At 48.4% G+C, this 8,239-nt stretch overlaps 1 protein-coding gene across 1 annotated transcript in view; it reads right to left on the reverse strand.

Moving 5' to 3' along the window:
• Positions 1-8,239, reverse strand: part of ZFAND3 (zinc finger AN1-type containing 3) — a 183,763-nt gene that overhangs the window by 18,520 nt on the left and 157,004 nt on the right. The gene's annotated exons all lie outside the window — the stretch shown is intronic.

Consider the following 8,239-nt stretch of genomic DNA (forward strand, 5'->3'; position numbering starts at 1 on the left):
TATACATATATATATACATATAAATATACATATATATACATATATATATACATATAAATATACATATATATACATATATATATACATATAAATATACATATATATACATATATATATACATATAAATATACATATATATACATATATATATACATATAAATATACATATATATACATATATATATACATATAAATATACATATATATACATATATATATACATATAAATATACATATATATACATATATATATACATATATATACATATATATATACATATAAATATACATATATATACATATATATATACATATAAATATACATATATATACATATATATACATATAAATATACATATATATACATATGTATATATACATATATATACATATATATATATACTGTTGCGAATATGGAATTTGGCCTCCATATCCGCTTGTAAATATTCCCCTATTTCCCCAATACTCCCCAACTATCCCCAATCCCCCATTCCCTAGTCCCATTGTCTGTAAACAACAATCAGTAGAGCCGACCTTCCCCTTTTTCCCCCATTAAATGTCGTGCCCAGGTCCACCGCATCACACGTAGACAACTTTCGGACATCTTGCTAGTTATTCTTAGTCTATGTCAGTTAAGGACTCGTTTCCATTAATTATGACTCTTCGTTGCACCAGAATGTGATTATATGGCACCAGTAGTGAGTTTAGGACCTTTCCCATACCTCCTTCCATCTTCTTCCCCAAACAACAACTACAACTACAACAACAATTACAACAACAACGACGCTGCGCGGGGGGAGTGTGCGTCATCACACCGGCTCGGTTAGCCGCCATTGACAATGCGCGCCGGACCATGCGCTCCACGGGGTTACCACGAAGGGGCTCCTTGTCAGTCCCCCGTCAAGGGCGGAGCCGGTAACCCCCCCCGCACGCACCCAATGAGAGGCGACGTGCCGATTCCATCTGGGGCGGAGCTAACGAGCCGAGGGCGTGTCACTCCCCGCCGGAGATACGAAGGACTCACCGGATGTGAGGTGAGATGCGCCCCCAGCCTGGAGAGAGAAGTTGCCACGTACGAGCGCTGAATACCTCCCCGCATCTCTGGACCGGACCAAGTCGATTCTGACCTTTGAGCCCAGGTGCACCTGGAGCCATCGATCCTGCCTTTCCTAGCCATCAAACCCCGTGTGAGTCAGCCTTTTGTCCCGTTTATCTGTCGTCTGTTGGGAATAATATAAGAGTGTGTCTAAGTGCTTGTCTTTCTATGCTGTACCTCTCGTCCTTGTAATCTAACCTTCCGTAACAATATAACCTCCTCCGGAGGTCTTGAGAACTGAACCCTGGTGTCGTGTCGTTTGAATCCCAGCTGTGTGTCTTTTCCTTCATTGACCTAGCGTAGCGCGATTAGTCAACGTTCGGGTATAATCGGGTAACTTGTGCAGACGTGGTCATACCAAAACCGCTCGGTAAATAACATCTAAGCCACGTCTGTAACAATTGGTGTCGAGGAGTGGAATTCGAACCCGGGACTAAATTTATTAGGCCCAAATTTGTAACAATTAGAATCGATTCGGAGCGCGTTTCCCGCGCGAAATTATAACGGCGAAATTTGATTTTGTTATACGAAAATAAAAACCCGAATTTTGAAAGTCGCGCTATGGCGGATCAAGACAGCTGGGGTCCGGTAGGGGAGAGTGAGGCAGGGTCGGTCCAGGACCAAATTGAGGGACGGGAGGAGAGCGAAGCAGTGAGGGCGGCAGGGTCGCAAAATAGCGTTGTCATGCACGAGGTGGCCACGGCGTCCACGCCCGCGACCGTAGTGGCGCCACCGGTGGATTTGAACTTGTTTTTCATACAAATGAAGGCCCTTATGGCCCAGAATAGGGAGGAAATGAGGGCTCAGAGTGAGCAAATAAGGGCCGATAGTGAGCGATTGGGTGAGCGATTGGAGGGCCAAATGGGGGTAATGGGAAACCAAATGGGGGTAATGGGAAACGAAATGGGGGTAATGAGGGACGAAGCGAGGGGTACCAGTGAGGGATTAGACAATAATTTTAAGGGATTAGACAATAATTTTAGGGGGTTAGACAATAATTTTAAGGAGTTAGACAAGAAATTTGGGAAGTTAGACAATAATTTTGAGGGGTTAGACAACGGGATAAAAGAGGTGAGAAAAGGGTTAGAGGAGTTAGAAAACACCATGGAAGGCAAATTGAGGGACATGAGGGACCAAGCGGAAAGGGAAGTTAACCAAATGGGGCAGCAGATAGAGGGGGTCAGAATGGGGGTAGAAGCCAAACTGGATGCTCACAGGGAGGAAATGGAGCAGATGAGGGTGGCATCTGGGCAGGAGATGCAAGTGATGGGAGAGGAGATCAGAAGAGGTGTGAGTGAGGAAGTCGGAGGAGTGCGCGAGGAGGTGAGGCACTGTAAGGAGCGCATGGAGAAGGAGGTGAGAAAGGGGACTGTAAAATTGCAAAGTGGTATAGAGGAGTTGACGCTGGGAGTAGAACAACCGACAGTGGGACAAAAGGAGTTGGGGGACCAGGTAAAGAAGAACACAGCGGTAATAGAGGGTTTAAAATCGACACAGAAGGAGATGAAAAAGGACGTAGGGGTAATTAAAAAAGAGTGTCAGACGGTACATGAGGACCTGACGAGGAAAATGGACAAGGTGGTAGAGGTGATGGAGGTTAAAGAGCGGGAGGTGCGGGAGCACATAGAAAAAAATAAAGTGGAGTTAGAGGAAGAACTTAAAGGGGCGCACGAAGAGATGAAGGAGGTGAAGCAGAAATTAGAAGAAGTGGAAGAAGGGGTGAGCGAAATTAAGAAGCGACGGAGAGAGGATAAGAAAGAGATAAAGGAGGAAATAAAAGAATTGGTCCAAAGTCTGTGTTTGGATCGTGATGATGTGCTCATTAACCGGATGAGGGATTCGCAGGTGATGGAGGAGAAGCGAAGAGGAAGAGGACCCGGTGTAAGTGGTGACCAATATGGTCGTGCGTATGATGCGCCAGGGGATTTAAGAAGCTTGGGGGTCGAGATAGACCCGGGTGTTCGTGAGAGGCCGTTGGTGAAGTGTGCGACAGGTCTGGTGTGCGAAAGAGGAGGTGTGCGAGAAAGTCCGACTCTGGGGTGTGTGAGGAAAAAGTGCGTGCCAAGGAGTAGTGAGGGTGCTGGCGAGAGTGAGTCGGTCGTAGCGCGTGTGCGAGGGGGCACATGGAAGCGCGGTGTGGTAAGTGTTGCAGAGGGTGTGACGGGAGAGTGTGCGCGAGAAAGGTGTGTGACGGACAGGTGCATGAGGAAAGAGTGCGCTGTCAGAAGTAAGGAAGAGTGTCCACCTGTGGTGAGTGTTACAGAGGGTGTAACGGGAGAGTGTGCGCGAGAAAGGTGTGTGACGGACAGGTGCACGAGGAAAGAGTGCGCTGTCAAGAGTAAGGGTGAGTGCGCTGTCAAGAATGGAGGTGAGAGTATTGAGAGTGACAAGGAGAGTGAGTTGGTTATGACAGGTGAGCGAGTATGTACACCTGGGATGGAAGGATGCACACCTGGAATGGTAGAGCGTGAGTGGGAATGCACGCTGGAGTTGGTGGTGAGGCACGTGGTTGGGTGTGCGAATGAGGGCACACCTGTGATTGTCACAGAGGAGGTGACCGAGGAGGGGGCGCGAAGCGGTGTATTGGTGAGGTGTGCGAGCAACGAATGTGTGCCAAAGTGTTCGGTGGTCAGGTGTGTGACCAAGGCTGTGAGTGGAATGGGTGTACCTGGGTGTGTAAGGAAAGGTACGAGGAGCATGGGCACAGCTGGATGTGTGAGCAAGGAACGGGCTGCGGGGTGTAAGCGTCCAGGTGAAGCATTGACGTTAGACGGGGTAGAGTTTAGAACGACTTATAGCCGAATCGGGCCCTCGGTGCGTGCTGGGCCTCGCTTTGAACGGCCGCGTCCAGGCTCCACTAGGTGGAGCGGGCAGCTGGATAGGAAGGGTCGTCATGGCGACCACGTTTTGTGGAGACGTGCCGGCAGGTCGAGATCGGGACATTGGATGGCTCCACGCCGAGGAGGTGCGTGGGATCTCGGCCCGGGTAAGCCCCCGTCCCTGCACCGAATGCGGGACGTGTCCAGCCACTGTCACCAAACAATCCGCATTCATGGCTTGGCTTTACGAAGCCGGGCTTTGGATAGGAGTTGGCGCACCGAGAGGCATTCGTGAGTAGACTGGGTGATGAGGTTAGTGTTTTGGACCCAAAATTAGAGAAAAACAAAATTTGATGATTGGCAAGGGATTGGCAGTAGATTGGCAGATGATGGGTAGTGATTGGCAAATTTTTAATTTGTTGAAATTTGATGTGCAAAATTGGTAGTGAGAGACCCCCGATGTGGTGGGATGGCATCCCTGCCACCCTTCCCATGTGTGGGGGCAAAGGGGCAATAGCTTATGGGGTGTATGGCAGTGAAAACTAGCCCGGGTGGGTTAGGTTATATTGATAGGGCCCTAGAAGATGACATTAGGTGACGTTAAGTTTAGTTAGTGACTGATACCTGTAGTGGGGACGCAGGTAGATTAGTGTGGATTATAATGACGTGGGAGCGCAATAGTTTAAAGGGACGACTGGGAAGCGCAAGTTTCAGAGGGGAGTAGTTGGCTGAGATGATGCCGTGGGTGTGAGGATTGAACAGGTGAGAATGGAACAGGTGTGATTGCACAGGTGTGCGACTGAACAGGTGTGTGGAGCAGTGTATGAGTAGTGAGTGTGTGGATCAGCGCGAATGCGCTTGGGGAGAGAAGGGTGCAGGTGGCACCAGGTGTGAGAGCACAGGTGTGCAAGTGCAGGTGTGTGGAGAGAGTTGGAGTAAGTGGTACGGAGTGGTGTGCATGGTGCGAAGGTGTGGATGGGGGAAGAGTGGACCCCTTTCACGGATACCCGGGGCGGGTAGTGTAAGTGTTAGGTAGAGGGTACAGGTAAATTGTGGTTGGATATTGGCATTTGTGGTGCGGTTGCAGAATGGTGTTGTGAATGGGTGCATTAGTGTTGTGGAAATGGCTGGGCGTGTAGCCTGTTAGTGTGTGTAGTTGGTTGGGCACTCCACCACTGTGAGGATGTCGGCCAGGTGAGGCCGCAGGTGGGCTCTGGGAGCCGGTAGTTGTGAGTGGGTGCCTGAGGATCCCGGATGTGGATCGGGCAGCCCAGTGCCAGAGAGGGCACCGAGTGGGGAGAGAGCCAGAGGGCCTTCCCCAGGTAGTTAGGTTAGGGTGAGGAGCAGGTAAGCTCGGAGGCAACTGCAGTGGTGGAGGTGTGCAGGTGGGTAGACCCACTGGGAGAGGTACACGCCACAGCCCAGAAATTGTGCGAGGGCACCGGGAGATGAATCGGGGGAGTGAGACCCCAAATTGAAGAGCACCACAGTTTGGCCAATGGGAATTGGTTTTTAGAACCCATAGTGTAAGAGGGCCAATGGTTTGGCCGGAGAAAGACCCCGGGTAGTGTAAAGTTGTTAAAGTCATTTAGGAAATAGTTAGGATTGATGAACCTGTCGCACCATACGCAGCCACTTACCTGTGGTGATGATGATGACTCCACACCTGTGTTTTCTTTGTTTTGTTGCAGGAAATGAAATTGCTGTGTGGATTGTGAGACGCATCACGACGTGGATGAGACATTGGGGTGATTCCATCTCTCCCTCCCTAGGAGGGACTGATGATGAATTGGTAATGGCAAATTTTGATGTGCAGTTGGAGATGGCAAATTTTGATGAGTTGAAAATGGCAAATTTGATTGGTTAGGAGGGAGAGAAGACGAATTTGGTTTATGGGAGGAACGGGGAAGACAGTAGGGATGTTTGTTGATTTGTAAAGTAGATGTTTATGGGTAGTGTTGTGTTTTGTGGATACAGTAAGGGGTAAGGGAGGGGCCATGTAGGTTACCTGGTGGGGGGGGGGGGGGCGTACGGTAGGAACGTACCTGTCTCACCTGGTTCCCATGTGCCCCCAGTGTGCATTACCTTGCATTGCGTGCACTTTTGCGCCCTTACCACCTTACTCACTTGTCTGCTTCTTTTGTCTCCCACCTCCGAGGATCTGGCTTTGGGGTAGAGGAGAGAGAGGTGCTGGCTACGCAGTTGTGGGCCTGCACTTTCGCTGTTTGCTGCTTGGATCGATACACCATATGGACCGCAATGTTTGTGGCCACCCACAATGGACCGCAGCTCTTTTGCGGCCAAGCACCACCCGTGGAAGGACCTATGGGTCAACGTGGCACCTATGCCAAACAGGTGAACCACTAACAGTTGGCCCCCTGACGGCCACAATAAAGAAATGGACGCGGTTGGCGCCTTTCTTTATTTTGTTTAAAAGAAGTAAGAAGGCCAAGTGCACCACATGAAGGCAAGACCAGCGGCAGAACATCGGCCGGCTGCGACACCACCGGTGATTTGTAAACACTTTATTGGTGCACCGGATGGTGCTCACTGTGTGATGGGGTGGTGCTTGATGCTTGGAAGGGGTGCTCTGCACATTATTAAAGGCCGTAGGCCACCGAGCACTCGTGGGTTGGTGTATCGATGCTAGCATGCGTGCTCTCTCTATGCATAACATCTGCATGTGTTCCTCCAAAAACAGGTCCTGGATCGTAGTGTAAATATCAGCGTAGTCTTGTGTAAATAATGCTCCCTACCGGCTGTATGTTTAGTTTGAGGATTCTTTCCGGATTCGGTTATCCTGTGGGTGTGTTTCTGTGAGGAGAAGGGTGCAACGTCGCAGGGGGACATATTTACTCATTTGTGAATATCTGTAAAACTGTCGCACTCAGGGTAGAGTTAATAGTAGAGGGAACTACATTGCGTGCCACACTAAAGTAGGTAAAAATTTATCGGGTCGGGACGCCCCGAGGGTAGAGAAGGGTGCAATGTTGCGAATATGGAATTTGGCCTCCATATCCGCTTGTAAATATTCCCCTATTTCCCCAATACTCCCCAACTATCCCCAATCCCCCATTCCCTAGTCCCATTGTCTGTAAACAACAATCAGTAGAGCCGACCTTCCCCTTTTTCCCCATTAAATGTCGTGCCCAGGTCCACCGCATCACACGTAGACAACTTTCGGACATCTTGCTAGTTATTCTTAGTCTATGTCAGTTAAGGACTCGTTTCCATTAATTATGACTCTTCGTTGCACCAGAATGTGATTATATGGCACCAGTAGTGAGTTTAGGACCTTTCCCATACCTCCTTCCATCTTCTTCCCCAAACAACAACTACAACTACAACAACAATTACAACAACAACGACGCTGCGCGGGGGGAGTGTGCGTCATCACACCGGCTCGGTTAGCCGCCATTGACAATGCGCGCCGGACCATGCGCTCCACGGGGTTACCACGAAGGGGCTCCTTGTCAGTCCCCCGTCAAGGGCGGAGCCGGTAACCCCCCCCCGCACGCACCCAATGAGAGGCGACGTGCCGATTCCATCTGGGGCGGAGCTAACGAGCCGAGGGCGTGTCACTCCCCGCCGGAGATAAGAAGGACTCACCGGATGTGAGGTGAGATGCGCCCCCAGCCTGGAGAGAGAAGTTGCCACGTACGAGCGCTGAATACCTCCCCGCATCTCTGGACCGGACCAAGTCGATTCTGACCTTTGAGCCCAGGTGCACCTGGAGCCATCGATCCTGCCTTTCCTAGCCATCAAACCCCGTGTGAGTCAGCCTTTTGTCCCGTTTATCTGTCGTCTGTTGGGAATAATATAAGAGTGTGTCTAAGTGCTTGTCTTTCTATGCTGTACCTCTCGTCTTGTAATCTAACCTTCCGTAACAATATAACCTCCTCCGGAGGTCTTGAGAACTGAACCCTGGTGTCGTGTCGTTTGAATCCCAGCTGTGTGTCTTTTCCTTCATTGACCTAGCGTAGCGCGATTAGTCAACGTTCGGGTATAATCGGGTAACTTGTGCAGACGTGGTCATACCAAAACCGCTCGGTAAATAACATCTAAGCCACGTCTGTAACAATACATATAAATATACATACATATATATATACATATAAATACATATATATACATATAAATATACATATATATACATATATATATATAAACATATAAATATACATATATATACAAACATATAAATATACATATATATACATATATATATACATATAAATATATATATATATATACATATATATATACATATAAATATATAATATATATACATATATATATATATATATAATATATATATATATAT

The sequence above is a fragment of the Myxine glutinosa genome, chromosome 5 (genome assembly GCF_964187855.1).
Source record: "Myxine glutinosa chromosome 5, kmMyxGlut1.1, whole genome shotgun sequence".
Taxonomy (NCBI): Eukaryota; Metazoa; Chordata; class Myxini; order Myxiniformes; family Myxinidae; genus Myxine; species Myxine glutinosa.